The sequence below is a fragment of the Chlorocebus sabaeus genome, chromosome 10 (assembly GCF_047675955.1).
Source record: "Chlorocebus sabaeus isolate Y175 chromosome 10, mChlSab1.0.hap1, whole genome shotgun sequence".
In the NCBI taxonomy this organism is placed as follows: Eukaryota; Metazoa; Chordata; class Mammalia; order Primates; family Cercopithecidae; genus Chlorocebus; species Chlorocebus sabaeus.
Window position 1 is genome coordinate 101,971,753 of NC_132913.1, and position 17,890 is coordinate 101,989,642.

Here is a 17,890-nt window from a genome sequence, read left to right on the forward strand (position 1 = left end):
TGGTAACATTTACAGTTTCCCATCAAGCTTTGGTCATAGGATGATTCTAAATGATGGAACTATGAACACATTGGTAATTTATTTTTCACTAACAACCAAGTAGTTAACTTATGATTACATGTTTCTTCCTGTGTAGTTTGTGTTTTATCCTACAGTTTCCCGTTTCCTTTTCCCCCATTTTCCTTTTTTTCATAAGAATCCTTGACTTTTCTTCTAAGACTTCCATAGATTTGTCAAAGTCATGTTTTAAATTCCAAGGGCTCCTTCAAGTTTTTAGATTTTAGTTTGTATATAATATCCTATTCTTTTGAAATGAAGATTTTAGGGGAATTTTTTTAATTTTTTTGTTTCTGTTTTTGTTTTGCGAATTTACTGGAGACTTTAATCTGAGTTTTACTGTGGAAGTTCTGACCCATTCCCTAATAGATTTCTATTTCCGAAGGGTTTTTCTTTTTTCCTTTTCCTTCTCCCTGCATCCTCCTTTTCTTCCCTTCCTCCTTCCTGTCTTGCCTTGCCTTACCTTGTCTTTGTCTTTCATTTTCTGGGCAGAGCAGACCACAGCATGCTCACCCCTCTCTGGAATCATTCTGAGGGGAGATTTCTCGCTGAACTGCCAGAGTTCCCCAGTGGGATTCTGCTCCAGATGCACACAGGCTTGAGCCTCTTTCCCTTTCTAGTCGCACTTCCCTGCTTTCACACTGGCATTTCTAGAAATCACCTCCCATATAAACTGCTCGCATCTAAACTGAGACTGAGTTTTCCCAACGTGTGTATTACCTTTGACTGTACATTCATGTTTAAACATGAGGCAATTGATGAAATAGTAATATGAGGCTATTCTGTTGGGAGATTCCTACTTAATAAAATTTAGATATTTTGCTCTTGAATCTATACTAGCTATTGTAACTCTACTTGCTATTCTAGTCTCTAGTTTCAAGACACAGCCTATATACCCCAAGACAGATTTTTTTTCTGTTTCTCTAAAGAAAAACTTTATTACTTAAAAATAAAAATAAAAATGTGTTCGTTGATGATGTTGCATCGCCCGGGAGGTAAAAGCCTTAACTCCTGGATATCGTAGATTTGGATGCAAGTGGGAGTGGAGGGTAAGAGGGGTAGCAGGAATGCAGTTGATTTGAAGACAGTCATTTGCAGGTATCCTCTTCTTCACTGTCTCCTCCCATCTTCTTGGTGTTTTTGAGAAGTGAATTGCTTTTGGGTCCTGCAGGGCATATCGGCTCTCTAGTTGTAACCTCTTATGCAGAATTCCAGCAATAACTTTCTCTACCCCAGTTTAAAGCTGAGTTATTTTCTTTCTAACAGATAGCTGTTGACATTTTCTGCTGATAATGGCTCCCTTCCTATTCCTTTCATGATTGTGGATTTATACATATTTTAATCGATCTCTTTATTATCAATTTAAAGATGGCCTTTTGAAGGAAACAAACAAGTTTGATCAGAATGCCATATTAAAATGAAAGTTAGATGTTTTTGCAAGTAAAGTTATTGGCTAAATATACTTTATCATTTATATGACTATAAACTAGTAAAAGATCCCATTTGAAACCATGGGATTACAAAATACATAAGATTTTGGTACAGAAGGCACCTGACTCGGTTTTGATTGCCTTTGCTTTTAAATTAAATCCCAACCTTCATTATATTATTCTGCCCCTCTTTTTTTCAGAATCAGAAAGCCAGTTGATATTCATTCTGAAGTTTTCAGTCCTAATAACTTATTCATGGAATCCAGATGTAAGCTGAATTGATCATCATAGATTGTGATCAATTATGTTTGTACATCTGTGGTCTCTGTGGCTGTGCTGAAATGTTTAGAAAATATAACTTATTCCCTTTATGCATTAATGAGTAGGCATTAAATATTTAATTCATTTACATATTATCTGGCCCCTCTATTTGGAGCTGCTGTCTGTTAGTTCTGGAAAGTATCCCAAGAAAACAATATTATTTCCAGTTTCTCCCCCATATTGTATCATTCAATTTATCCCTCTATGAAAAATAGACAAGGTACTTTGTGGTTCTAAGATTTTCTCTTCCCTATTTAAAACTTTATGTAGTAGGGCTGGGCGCGGCAGCTCACGTCTGTAATCCCAGCACTTTGGGAGGCCAAGGCGGGTGGATCACGAGGTCAGGAGATCCAGACCATCCTGGCTAACATGGTGAAACCCCGTCTCTACTATAAATACAAAAAAAAAATTAACCGGACGTGCTGGCGGGCGCCTGTAGTCCCAGCTACTCCGAAGGCTGAGGCAGGAGAATAGTGTAGACCCGGGAGGTGGAGCTTGCAGTGAGCCAAGATCGCGCCACTGCACTCCAGCCTGGGTGACAGAGAGAGACTCCGTCTCAAAAAAAAAAAAAAAAGAAAAAAGAAAGAAAACTTTATGTAATAAATTAACTTACTTCTAATTTCCTCTCACAGTTCTAGGAAAGACTTGTCAATCTAATATCAAATACTGAAGACAAAATTCATTTTGAACTTAGGACTTCTCCTGATCCTCACAGATAAAGCCTGGTAGCTCTTCCAGTCAGCCAAAATCTCATTCTTAACCATTTAAAAATATACACACAGAGTGTATTGCCTGACACTAATTTATTCCCTAACAGATAATTACTAAATAAATGAATCCTAGATTTGCTCTACTCTCGGCTCATGTGGTAGACAGAATAAAGGCAACCCTGAATATCAGTCCAAATCCTAACCCCCAGAAACTGTCATTATTTAACCTTACACGGCAAAGGGTACTTTATAAATGTAAGTTTTTGACCTTGAGATAGGAAGATTACAATGAATGTATCCACCAACATAACACTTTGAACCTATATGTAAAATTTATAAAAGTAAGGCTGGGCATGGTGGCTCACACCTGAAATCTCAGTACTTTGGGAGGCCAAGGCGGAAGGATTGCTTGAGCTTAAGAGTCTGAGACTAGCCCAGGCAAGATGGAGAGACCCCATCTCCACTAAAAATTAGCCAAGTGCGGCTACATGGGAGGCCAAGGCAGGAAGATCACTTGAGCCCAGAAGACCAAGACTACAGTGAGCCATGTTCATGCCACTGTACTCCAGCCTGAGCAACACAGCAAGGCCCTCTTTCAAAAAAGAAAAAATTGTTAAAGTGACCAAAAAATGAAAATCTCCAGCCAAACCACTGTAAACTAAATTGTGTTCTCCCCAAATTCACATTGAAGCCCTAATCACCAAGATGACTGTATCTGGAGATAGAGCCCTTAGGAGATAATTAAGGTTGAAAGAGGTTATAAGGGTGGGACCCTAATGCCATAAGACTGTGGCCTTACAAGAGGAAGAGAGAGATTTGGGAAGATTTCTCCTTCTCATTTACTTTCTGCCATGTGAATACTTAGGGAGAAGCTGTCTATCTACAAACTGAAAGGAGAATCGTTGTTAGAAACTACATCAGCCATCGCCTTCATCTTGAACTTCCCATTTTCTAGAACTGAGAGAAATAAATACCTGTTGTTTAAGTCACCCAGTGGTATTTTGTCATGGCAGTCTGAGCCTACTAGCACACACATCTGAAAAATATATGTTTCTCCACTAGAGGTATATAATCTCATGAAATCCTTCATTATTTAAACTGAAAGTGTAAGAAGGTTGAATTGGATGAAATAATAGCTACACAACACACAATATTTATATACCTGGTCATGATCCCCAATGAGTCATGAACTTAATGCTTATCCTTCTCATTCGTGTTTCTCTTTTTGAGACACATTATTTATAAGCCATCCTTCTCTCACAATGAACTATCCATTTCACTTGATCAAATTTGATTATAGTCTTGATATCATTTGATTATGGTTTCATATAATGCACACAAGACTGATTAAAATAAATTTTTCTTTCTACAACAAATGTGCTAGCAAGCAGCTGTGTTGCTACCTGCCCAAGCAAAAATAAGCCAGTATGTCTGTCACTTGCCAAGTTCACTGTACCTTCAGGATACCTATGCTATCGTGAGGTGATCAGAATCATTTGCTTTTCAAAAATTTTCACTATACCAAATACTGCATGTTCACTTATAAGTGGGAGCTAAATGATGAGAATACAGGGACACATAGAGGGGGACAACACACACTGGGGCCTGCTGGAGGGTGGAGAGTGGGAGGAGGGAGAGAAGCAGGAAAAATAATTAATAGATACTAGACTTAATACCTGGGTGACAAAGTAATCTGTATAACAAACCCCCATGATACACATTTACCTGTGTGACAAACCTGCACAGCCTGCACATACACCCCTGCACTTAAAAGTAAAACAAAATATTTTTACTCTTTCTAAAAATTTTTGCCAATGTACAGGTACCTGCTGAGGAACAGTAGGATTTATGTTACAAACCAATGGCCAAATGTAAAAGAGGAGATGCATTAATTCTAACACCCAAGAATTTCAAACCTAAGAGCTGTCAAAAGTAACAGTTTCCCCATACAACAGCGGTAGACCATAAGAAGAATGCATAAGTGGATATAACTGGAAATGGAATCATTTATGACTTTATGTATCAAGGTTGGTATGATGAATTATAGCTAGAAGTAAAATGATCACATAAACTACAGTATCTAAGTAAAATATGTGCTAAGAAGTTCCTCCTGAAACATCACTGGTTTTTCAAGGCTGGCTCCTTACAGAATCCACTGAAACTCTGGTGATTTTCTAGGTTGAATGTTCATAGAATCTACTACAGTGGTAGTCCAACTGTGATGAGTAGATAAAGGCTGCACAGCCCTGTTGAAAAAGGATAGCTGCATCTTGGTCATCAGGCTCAGTTAAATAAAAGATTACTGCACAGCTACAAATGAGGGAAACCTTAGAACCAGCCTAGCGCTGATGGTAACATTTTAGAAATGAATGTCATTTTGGTCAGACAAGTGATTACTGTCAGGTCAAAGAGACCCAGGAATGTCTCCTCAATCATTTCATGCACTAGACCTTTCCCCTGACCTTCAAGCAGTGCTTCCTTCATCTTGAAATTCAATCAATTGGCCCTCCCAATCAGAAACATCCAATAAAATCATGCAAGCCAGGCGAATAGTTTTGTGAGCTGATTATTGAATGATGTCTAGAATGCTAAAATCATAGTCCTGAGCAATGTTTCTGAAGATGTAAAAAGTATGATTCATTTTACCATTAGGCTGATATCAGAGAGAAAGATTCTCATTTGACATTTAATCTTCAGGGACGAATTCGATGCAAGCATTCATAACGTGGCAGAGAAGATTTTCACTATTGCTGTTCCTTAGAACTGTGACATGAACGGAAGAGAGTCCAACATGATATGTGGCCATATCTGTTATTCATTCATTCACTCATTCATTCAGCTATTCAACATATAATTTTGGAGGACCTATTTAGTGCCAATCAAAGCTTGCTATGGATGGTTCTATTGAGTCATCTCTCCTTCATAGAATAAATGATCCTCAAGTTAGGAAACACAAGTTATAAAACAGAATCCTCTATACAATGCAAGAGTATCATCTTAGCAACCCTCACAACTGCTCAGTCTCTGGCTCAAATCTTCTAGAAAGCTCTAAAGACAAATTCTTAGGTGTATGAAGTCTTCCCTTCAGTATAACCAGTAGCAGCCATATAGCCCTCTGTCAGTGGCATGGCATCCTCAGTTCAGTCAACAACATGAAGGGATATCAGCTGCCAGAATTGGTCTTTGGAGATGACAGCAGGATGTTGGTGGAACAAGTATCTTTGGCTTGGGGTTTTATTTATAATGAGAACTGATTGACAGTTCGGCCCATATACACACACTCATGCAAATGGCTTCATCTTTACAGCACTAAATGTAATGCCATGTTAATTTGGATAAGCAGTTGTTACAGTTCACATCAAAGGTTTCTTTTTTTCTGTAATCATTTACTTAACATTTTAATTTTCCTCCTGCAGCCTCCCAACTAAAATCATCTAACAGTAATCTCTGTGTTAATACCAGACAGACAGAAAGCATCTGTATTATGTCAAGTGTAAAAGAAACAGAAAAGCATCAATTTCTGATCCTTAGGTAATATTTTTCTTCTTTCTTAACACAATTTTATGTAACAGTAGAATATGATCTATAATATCAGGGCAAATTTTTGTAAACATATTTGAAATCTCCCTTTCCATTCATTTTAATGTTTGTCTAGATATGGATGTAATGTGGATACAGATTCAGAGAAATAATGGAATAGTAGTAAACTGAGTTATTTTTACAACTAAATCCCACCCTCCACTTCAGCATATTCAGTTGCTAAGGGCCAACATTTTGCCAAGCAGATAGTATAGTAAGAGGAAATCATGATACATTTTGCAATCCTGTGTCCTACAACAACAGGACATTAAGTGCCTGTAGCACTTCACCTAGAAATCTGTTATTGGGTCAACAGCCCAAAATCTAATCATGAGAAAAGGAGGGCTGGATCCTGTAAATACACATACATGTTTGAACATTGGCAGTCACTTTTTGGTGAAAATGTGTTATCCCCAAATTGGCATAATCACAGTTTCCACCTCGTTTATGACCAGCATAAAAAATTGCATAAAATATCATGCACAGCTGTAGTCAGAAGGAAGATTCAATTTGGGCTTTGTGCAGACTTGACTTGCTGCCAGTGCAGTTACATACATCATCTAGGGCTGCATTTAAAAGGATAAAATACAGTTTTAATTCTTGTGGCAAATTTATTTTTTCAAGGAGAGATAAAAATGTTAAAATACATCATAAAAAGCATTAAGTCCCTCCCTGCCCCCACCCAGTCCATCTTTCGTTAATATAATGTTAAAGGGTTAGCAAAAGATGGGAAAGCCATAACATTAAAGGTTAGGATTGCAGCTCTATCTGTCCTCAGAATGAGAAGGTATCTGGTGTGATTGCATACTCCTTTTTATTATTTAGACAGCCTCGTTGGGAATATCCTATGTGAACAACCTCGAACATCCCTGCTGGTTTCTTTGAGAAATCTCAAAGGCCACAGTGATAGAGAACAGCATGGGCAAGCTACTAAAGACAGACAAGGTTTTCATCTGAAACCCAAAAGCACAATATAGCACACAGTTTTACACGGAGCTCGCCTTCACCCCTGTGGAGGAGAGGCTGAAATGTAGCATCCTGTGTGCGGGTGTATCCCAGCATCTTCCTACTCTCAAGAGCCTTAAAGCGACAGCTGCTTCATTTCCCAGTGGGGGTCCAAAGAAAACAAGTGAGTTGGCAAAATCCACATGGCTAATTATTTATTTATTTTTGAGAGTCTTGCTCTGTCACCCAGGCTGGAGTGCAACGGCACAATCTTGGCTCACTGCAACCTCCGCCTCCCGAGTTTAAGCGATTCTCCTGCCTCAGCCTCCCGAGTAGCTGGGATTATAGGCGCCCACCATCAGGCCTGGCTGATTTTTTTGTATTTTCAGTAGAGATGGGGTTTCACCATGTTGGTCAGGCTGGTCTCAAATTCCTGACCTCAGGTGATCCACCCATCTTGGCCTTCCAAAGTGCTGGGATTACAGGCCAGCGTGTACAGGGATTACAGTGAGCCACCATGCCTGGCCCACATGTCTAATTTTATTGACTGAAGCAGAACCAGACCTCTGTTGTTGGGAATTTGAACACAACATTCTTTCTACCTCTTTATGCTGCCTCAGAAAGTGCCTGACACCTCTAGGAATGAGAGCATCCACTGAGAGATACAGGTGAGAACTTTTTATTTCATAGGTGATGGCATGCTGGAGCCAGTTGGCACAGACTCTTGAGAGTGTATTGTTTTCATCTCTCCGTGATTCACATTCAGTGACTTTGTGCTGATAATTTGAAATTAGCCATACTGGGAGTATCTACACCACCACAATTGGCAAATACTACAAACCAGGGCTCCCTCCCACCCGCGGCATAGACATTGATCAACACATCACTCTTCTCATTGTATCACCCCAGGAGTCAGCTCATAAATGATTAAGTGTAATACTGCTCTCACCCAACAGCCCTCATCCCCTACCTCATAAGCTCCAGTGATCAACGTTCAGTTGTTTTCAGCACGGCTTGCCAGGAGCTGCTATGAGGCTCCTTCAAGACCGTAAGGAATCTTGTGAATCACCTGTTTCTGGGGGTTAGAGTAGGCAGAGTAGGCAGTTTTGTCACTGACTTACAGAAAGCTAATAGGCTCAATAGTTTTGTCAGAGCTTGAGGTTCCAAAGATTTCTTTCTTTTAATCTAAAGAGGGCATTGGTAGCTTTAGTTTATGTCAATTATGCATAGCTTATTGTTAATCAAAATTATGCTGCAGGAGAAACAGCCTTTGGAAATTAAAAAAAAAAAAAAAAAAAGGAAACTGGGGAAGAAATGTATATAAAGCTAGCTCAACTGCAACCAGAAGGTTTTCTTTACCAACAAAAGGCAAGGAAATATAGTTTTTAAGAGCTTTGAGGCATGTAAACTTACGTTTGGTCCCAGGTCTAACAACTATGAGCCCTGTGATCTTATACAAGTTAAAAACTTCTCTAAGTCTCACTTTCCTCATATGTAAAATGAAAAGAAAAATAATATTTTCTTCTTAGGGATTGCAAGGATTAAATAAGACAAAGTATACTAAACCCTATCTTCTTTTGCATACCCAAGAATTTTGCCCTATTCTTCACTCTCACTCTTATTCTCACTTTTGGTCTCTCTCCCCTGCATCATCAATGTTTTTGTTCTCTGCTCAGAAATTTATTCCCTGCCACTCAAATGACTTCTAATGACATTGTCAAGATTATCAGTGACCTCCATATTTCTAAATTCATTGGTCAAATCTTTGTTCTCATCTTCTGTGACTTAGCATATAACACAGTTAATTAACACCTCCTCCTTAAAATACTTTCTTCACTTCACTTTCAGTACCCCAGACTCTCAAGGTTTCCTTCCTATGTATGGGCATTACCAATTTCAGTTGTCTAAGAGCTAAAAAGGAGAGCTACCTAGTGTTATGACAGGCGGCTACAGGGTCACTGGACGGTAGTGAGGAAGGTGGAGTTGCTGCAGGTAAGATGCCTAGGAAATGAACGGGCCAGTGGTTTCCAATTTCTGGCTGCATGTCTCAATCACTTGGAGGGCTTTTGGAACTCATGTTGCCCAAGCCACACCAAGTAAATTACCATCTCTAGGCATGAGACTCAGGTGTCAGTATTTCTTCTTTAGGTTTCCCAGTTGATTACATTGTGGGACCAACACTGCAAAACATTGATTTAGATGCAATAAGAGAAGTAAAGGCAGATCCCAGGAGGAAGAAGCAGTTTATAGAAAGGCTCCATGGGGTAAAAAGTAGCATATAAATGAACACAAAAGACTGAAAATGTTTAACGACACCAGAACAAAGAAAATAGAGAAATATAGAAGACTTGTACAATAATGGTGACAATACAAGGCATAATATTGGTTAAAAGATGCCATAAAGGCCACATTTATAAAGTACTACTTAAGAGATTGGGAGAAAAGAGAGATGGTTTGAACTCATGAGAAAGCAAATAAAGAAAACAATTAAAAGAATTAGTACTGTGTGGCTGGGCGCAGTGGCTCACACCTGTAATCCCAGCACTTTGGGAGGCCGAGGCGGGTGGATCATGAAGTCAGGAGATTGAGACCATCCTGGCTAACATGTGAAACCCCATCTCTACTTAAAATACAAAAATCCAGGCATGGTGGCGGGCTCCTGTAGTCCCAGCTACGTGGGAGACTGAGGTAGGAGAATGGTGTGAACCCGGGAGGAGGCGGAGCTTGCAGTGAGCCGAGATGGCACCACTGCACTGTAGCCTGGGTGACAGAGCGAGACTCCATCTCAAAAAAAAAAAAAAAAAAAAAAAAAAAAAAAAAAAAAAAAAAAAGGTACTGTGTGTCAACTGATAGAAAGACTGGAGTCAATTAGTTGTATTTAAATTTGTATTCAACTATTTTCTTTGAGCTAGGGCAAGATACCTCAGTTTCCTCATATGTAGTATGTACAACAATATAAAATAAACTTATTTCATTAGTTCCTTGGAGGATGAATTTAGATAATTTATATAAGGCACTTAGACTAGCACTTGACACATTATAAACACACATTAAATGATGATAACATTATGATGATATAGGTCTTCAGCAAAAGTTGAGGGAACTTGGCTGAGAAGTTGGCCTAAAGATAGGGTTCAATTGGGGAGAACTATGATAGATGCCAAGGTAAGTTCCCTTCCTCCAACCAGAACTACTGTGAAGAAGTTCACAAGAAATACTGTGAAGCATGAAAAACTTGTCTCTAGTCTGCCCATTTGTTTTATGGCACTTCCCCCTTCCTTGTCCTTCAAGAGCAGGATTTTTCTACTTTCGAATACCTCCCAGTAGACAATGATTTGATAACAGTACTATTCCTGGGATTACTTTTCTCAGTAGTACTGTATCTTAAAGCCTTATCTGAAACTGTGGAATGAAAGGCTTTATCCCCAAAAGAATGTTAGTAATCAAAAATTAAATGAGATAATTTAGATAAAAATCACTTTTAATTTATAAATTGCAATGCAAATATTAACCTTCACCTATGATAATTTACTTCTACAAAGCCCTCTCATTTTTAAGAGGAGTATCCATTTTATTTTCCACATGTGCATTAAAGAGCTTATTTGATCTTACTAGAAGGCCAATATTCCTTACTAGTAGCACATTAATCCTAGACCTATGGGAAAAAGACGTGACTGCAATGAGCATTGTGACAAAAAGGAGGTTTTCAGGTTGCTTATACAAACTTTTGTTCTTTTGAAAAACCTTAACATGAAAGATACACTGCTTTAGTCATAATCAGTGAGACTAAGGAATAAAAAGAGAGGGGATGCAGAGATTCCTGTGTTCCTGGAATTGCAAAGCCTGTTTGTTTTCAGAACCTGTTCTTCCATTTAGAATTTCCACTTCTCACCCATGTACTGCTGCTCTTTCACTCACCTAAGAAAACATTTATGAAGCACCCACTGCGCACCAAGCACCTTTCATGCCCCTGGAGATATAAGATGATAAGACATAGTCTCTGCCCTTGAGAAGAATGCAAGAGAGTTGGACAGGCAGGACACTTATGCAAATAGATCATGCCGATATAACAGAGACATTGCAAAGACAATAGGTACAAAGGTAGTAGGTACACAGTGCTGTGATAGCTGTTCTTTGCCCACAGTGGAAACCATGATATCACAAGTGTGTCTTGACAACCAAGGGCCTAATTAGGCAAAAGAATCTGAAAGAATGTTCAAGACAAATAAAAAAAAACGTGGACTGGCCACAACAGCATGGTAGTTAAATTCTCTCTCAAGTGGTCTTTCTTAGTACCCTGGTCTCCAATTACAAAAGCCTTTTGCTTCCCCCGCCAGAGATGCCATATTGTTTCTTTCCACTGGTCTATGGTGATGGTCCCATTTTCTCCCCCTAGCTTGCTCTGAAGGTTCACATTCAGTTGGTGCATTCACTTGCACCCAAACTGACTCCCCCTAGGTTCACATCCCAATGATGTCTCTGTACCACAAAGGAAATGGTCTAGAAATGCAAATCAAGATTTATACATGCACAAAGGGATACACTGCAATAATATACATGTTTAAAACAAAAAGGAGTGAATACATTAAGGAGTGAATACATTAAGATGGCTCCACAAAAACAGAACACTCTAAAGCTCTTAAAAATACATAGTTCTGAAAACTTAAGATTATTTTATAGCATGGGGAAATTCTCAGAATATTTGCTCCTGTTACATACACACACACACACACACACCCATATATACATGTCTGTTGTGTTTACATAGGTCCATGCTCAAAATAGAAAATTTGAGAAAAAAATGAATATATATATTATCCCACCAGCCAGAAATAATCATTGCTAACATCCGGGCACACATTTTTCCAGCCCATTCCCCATACATACTTGCTTCTTTCTGAAGCAAAATTGGAATCCTGGGGTTTTGTATCATACATGATGTTCATCCTTGTGTAACATCATATCAAAAACACTTTTCCATGTAATCAATTATTCTTTGAAAATGGGGCTTTAATGTCTGCAAATATTCCATTTTTTTTAATGTAGCATAACTTACCAAGCAGCTTCATTATGGTGGACAGTAATAATTTCTATACTCTGGTTTTCATAAATGATTCTTCAATGAACTTCCTTGACCATGAGTCTTTGTTCATGATTCACTTATTTCCTGAGACTGGCTATACAGAGGTAAAATTACCAGGTCAAAAGGTAAAAGAATTCTAATGCTCTTGAACAGTATTTCCCAAATTGCTTTCCAGAAAGGTTAGAGCAGCTGATATTCTCACCAGTGATGCACAACAGTGCCCACAACTCTCACACTTGCCAGCATCAAGTGTTATCTTTTATCATCACTGCCAATTTAGTAGACAAAAAACAGTATTCTTTTTTGATGCTCTATTGCATTAAAACAAAGAATACAAAACTACATATGCGATATGATCTCAACAATGTAGAACTATGGCCAGAAAAATAAAGGAAATACATGAAAGTGTAAACATTTTTAGCACCTGGTGGTAGAATAATAGATCAGTGCTTTTTTATATATCATTAATAATAATATATATGATTTATTCAAAAGCTACCAAGTTTCAGCAAACATGCTACATAATTTTCATGCAGCATCTCATTTAATCCTCAAAACACTACAAAATTTTACCCCATTTACATCAGTAAATGACTGAGTCAAGAAAACTGGGTAGAGGCTGGGATTTAAACCCTAGCTTAACTAATTCCACAGTTCCTGCTTTTTCCTCTTCTTCCTCCTAATTTAACATTTTTTTGCTTTCTTGTCAATGAGCATTTTTAATCATAAAAAGCAATAAAAGTCATCTTAACCATCTGCCCCAAATAAGAGAATCCCCTACTACATTTATTGCCAATAAAATTTGGCCAGCTTCTCCAGAAAGTAAGCTCATTCCCTAGCTCAGGGAGGTAAGTGTGAGATTCTCTGGACATCTCACAATGACCAGGCCTTGCCCAAATGCAAGGGGTCACCAGCATCATTACCTCGAGCAACACTTCCTTGCCCTACAAAACCATACCACATGGGTAACTGCCTAGCTCAGCACACATAATCCTGGCTTTGGCTTGTAGCACATCACTCTGGCCACAAGAAATGCTATCTGTATGAGCAAAAAACGTAGCAACATTAGGGAGATAGGTAGCCAAAGTCAGAATCCAACTTTTGTCCTTCCTGCATTAATGAGAGGATTGTACTTTCTTCGTATTAGTATCAATCTTAATAGCCTTTAAGAACATAGCAGGCAGGAAGCAGTGATAAAAATATGATGTGTTCTTGTGTTTATAAATGATGTTTACTTCATTATTAAAGTTCAGATAATAGCTAGACAATGTTTAATCCTAGTCTTTTAAAAATTGTACTTTTTTTCCTCTTTGCTGCTTCCTCCTCCACTTCCATTTCTTTAATTTTTAGTGGGTACACAGTTGGTGTATGTATTTATGGGGTACAGGAGATATTTCGATACAGGCGTGTGATGTGAAGTATGTCATGGAGGATGAGGTATCCGTCCCCTAATTCTAGTCTTTAAATACATGTACACAATATTTTAAATATATACTATCTACCTAAAATTTAGCAAATCTGAAAAGGAGTCATTACAACATGTCTTTTGAAGATATATTTGGATAGACTTTTTAAAACATACTACCTAATTATCATTACAAGCTATATAAATACATATTTGCAATAGGTGAATACAATAGCTCTTTTATAGGCTAAGAAACCACTTTTCAAATTGTTGCTTTTGTTTTGGTTTTTATTAAATCTTAATATGTTAAATATTTATATTGAGAACGCAATATACAGAACAATAAGGAAAAAATAAAGAATATCTGTATGAGAGGAAAATGTCCCAAAGCTAACTCTTTTTAATATTTGAAGAGCATGTTGATTGTTTATATAATATATTCAGACACATTGTCCTACATTTATACTAATGTGGAAATAAGCATTAGCAAACTAGAGTTTATTGGTAGAGTTTTGTCCAGAGAAAAATAACTTTTTATAATGATTCTATCATTTAGTAATAACTCCTGTTTGTTTCAATGGCTAAAATGTCAACATCCAGGTCCTAACCCCTAGCCCCATGCCATTGCCTTATTTCATTTTAACTCCAGTCTCTGTTAATTGTTGACCTCTGTGACAACAGGAATCAATGCACAGAACCCTTTGAGGAATTAGCATTCTTGAGAAAAGTGTCACTGAGTTACCTACGTCTTGTTTTCCAAGAGCCAAAACAGTCTGGGAATCTGTTCACATTTTGCTTTTCCCCATTTTCTATGAGATGCCTCACTCATTTATGATAGCTTCACAGTCTTCTAATTTGCTGGTTGTTCTTTGAATTTCAAGGTTTTTCATTAGAAAGTGAAGTATTTTAGAAATCTTAATGTATACTTTTCAAATTGAGAAACAGACTTTTTTCTAAGATGCAAAAAGAAATTACCTGTGATGATATCAAGAAATATAAAATTATTGTTTATTGTTTAAATTTTAGGCTGGGTGTGGTGGCTCACGCCTATAATCCCAGCATTTTGGGTGACCAAGGCAGGCAGATCACTCGAGGACAGAAATTTGAGACCAGCCTGGCCAACACGGTGAAACCCCATTTCTACTAAAAATACAAAAAGTAACTGGGTGTGGTGGTGCACTACTGTAATTACTTGGGAGGCTGAGGCAGGAGAATCGCTTCAACCCAGGAGGCAGAGGCTGCAGTGAGCCGAGATCGTGCCTCTGTAGTCCAGCCTGGGCGACAAAGCAAGACTCCATCTCAAAATAAATAAATTAGTTAATTAATTAAATAAAATTTAAAAGACTCAAATCCTGACAAATATTCTGTTTTTACTGCTTAATTTAATGTTTAAATTTACTGTTAATTTCTGGGGTTTAACTATGACATGTAGTATGACGAGCTGATTGATTTAAGCTTAATTTGGAAAGGAAAATTAGAAAATCCATGTCTTATATAGTCATAAAGTTATCTTAAATCATTATTTATTACAAGAGAACAAAAAAAGAAAAAATTTAAATACACTGAACTATAGTATATTCTGTCACATAGAGCGTTTTTTTTTTTTCAGAAAAGCAAATTACTATAATATGTACTTTGCTACCTAACAGCAATAAAACTCACATGACAAACTTTTACCCCTCTTTGTTTGTACTTGTGTCTTGCCAGCCTCTCAGTTTTCTGTTTCTATCTACCCAAATTATTCTTGGTTGTTAAACAGTACAAGTTCAAGCACAAAATATCACCTTAACACTATGAAGAACAATATTTGTTTTCCAAAGATGATCAAGTCTGGTTCTGGTCATTCTTTTTCTAAGAGTTTCTACCCTTTGTAAAATTTGTACATCTGAGCCATGTACTGAGGATTTTTCTCCCTTAGTTTTCTCTAAAAATGAGGAGATTAAACTAGAAGGACTTCTGACCTCTATGGGCAATACAAATTGTAATTAACCCAGTTTGGATTCTAACCTATTCTGCATTCATTCCACACGTATTTATTAAGTACTAGCATGTGCCAGGCGCTGTTTTAGGTGCTGAGGATACAGTGGCAAGTGAGAGCCACATGGTCCCTGCCTGAACCTAATTACACTCTAGGACCTAATTCCAGCCAAGCGAGGAAGTTGATGATGCCGCATCGATGTCCCAGTTGTTTTTTTTCTCACTAATGCCCTCGTCCTCTTCAAATGAAAGACTGAACTCTTCACAACTTATTTAAAAGAATCAGATCATTTGACTATCACACCAAATATATTGTAGACCGTTATAGAAACTTGACTCAAAGTTTAGAGGAACACACACACAAAAATTATTTCTATTTTTCCACCTATAGTTTCAGAGCCAAGGGTACTTTAGCTGGCTTTTTTTCTTTTTTTTAAGAAATGCCAAGTACAAAGACAGGGCCACAGACCAATTGAGTGGTTTGTGTTTAGAAAACCTTGGGGGCAGGAAGAGTTCTCTCTGTCTCACACACGCACTTTAAATAATGGGCTCATCAGTTCCTAGTGAATTCTTTTTGCACTAGGTGAAAAAAATATTTCATCCTACCTGGTCCATTTTTCTTCAGGGAAAATTCCCATCTGGAATTGTTAACCACCTTGAGGGTCAGAGATTTTCTTTGAGAATCAGAGGAAAGCAATGAACCTCAGACCTGGCAGGTGAGGGGACCAGGAGAAGACAGGAAGTACATGTGTTCAAACAGACGAAAGTGTGCACACAGGTAGTTCATTCCCAAGGTAAGCAACTCAGTACCGGAGTATACAAAATATTACAGTTCACAAAAATGTGTTCTACAAAAATTAGGGTTACTATTACCCGGGTGAGGAGGTTGTTTCCAGTCAGGGAGTCTGGGAAATGCTGGATTTGAAAGTGATTTTTCAAAATTCTTTAGTATATGAATGTGCACTGCGCTTCCTTAAAAAGATGATGTGTATGTGGCAATAACTCTCCAACTCCTCTGGGCATGGAACCCCCTGGAGTTGCCTCTTCTGACCGGCGTTCTAAGAAACACTCCCAGAAATAATTCATTCCTCACATCCCTACCACACTCTCAGATCCTTCAGTTGAATCTGGTGGCAGAAGATCATCTACTATGAGAAAAAAGTCAGTCAATAACATTAAGGTTAATCGTCAATGACCGTTGTGACATGAGCATTAAAAACAAATAACTGTCTACTTGAGTTAATGGAACTTTTTGCTTTTTATTTGAACATTTGGCCCCAAAAACACAATGTGAGTATGGTTTGAGCGAGTTTCTAGGACTTTCTCTGCTTCAGTTTTCTCACATATTAATATGGATAAAAAGTAGTACATACCACATACCATTACTGTGAGAATTAAATGACTTGGTACACGTAAGGCGTTTCGAACAGTGTTCTGTATGCATATATGTTCTCAGCATATAAGTACCCAATAAATATTAGCTGTAATTTTTATTTTCCCAGTCATACCAAAAATAAATAACATATATTATTAATATATTTTTATATATTAATCTATTATATTTAATCACTCTGGTAGCTCAGAATAATGTATATATCCACAGAGAAATGATAAGTATTAATATTTTCCAAAGCAGACAATGGATACTCTGAGAATATGTGAACATAAATGGAAACATTCGGGGGGGGGGGGGGAAGTTACATATTTAGAGGGAAAAAAAGCCATTTCTCATCCATGTGAGTTGCTTACATTTCCATGTAGTTCTATACAGATATTTAGAGCTACATCACCATGTAGAAACTTGGTTAAACAGTGAAGTGAAAATGGATTAATCCTTCCTGCTCACGTCTCTCCATATTCATACAATACTTTTTGGCATTTTTCGATTCGTTTACTGTAGAATAAAATAACTTACAATTACAACCTGGGGTATTTAACGGTAAAACCACAGCCTGCTATAAAGAAAGCCATCATCACCCACATAAGGACACAAAATATAAGAGGACTCAAACCTGGCTGAATTCCACTTTGACTTGCCTCATTATTATAAGCTCCTCTAGAAGGGATAGGGAAAATTCTGTTTCCTCCTATTGGTTTATCTTCCTCCATGACTCTCTTTTCTCATAAACCTAATTACCACATGATATCCAGCTTGTGCCCCTGCTTATAACTCTCTGATGAAGAAAAAAGAATGCTTATACCATGTTGGTGAGAATGTAAATTAGTTCAGCCACTGTGGAAGGCAATTTGGAGAATTCTCAAAAAACTTATAGCATAATTTATAATCCTTTGGGTATATACCCAGTAATGGGATGGCTGGGTCATATGGTACATCTAGTTCTAGATCCTTGAGGAATCGCCATACTGTTTTCCATAATGGTTG

The 17,890-nt window shown here is 37.8% G+C and overlaps 1 long non-coding RNA gene across 1 annotated transcript in view; it reads left to right on the top strand.

Annotated features, from left to right (window-relative positions):
- Positions 1-1,722: 1,722 nt before the first annotated feature.
- LOC140712682 (uncharacterized) overlaps positions 1,723-17,890 on the top strand; it is a 28,845-nt gene continuing 12,677 nt past the window's right edge. Inside the window, exons 1-2 of the long non-coding RNA XR_012094396.1 lie at positions 1,723-1,755; positions 16,133-16,301. This is a non-coding gene — a long non-coding RNA (uncharacterized lncRNA). The remainder of the gene's footprint in view (positions 1,756-16,132; positions 16,302-17,890) is intronic.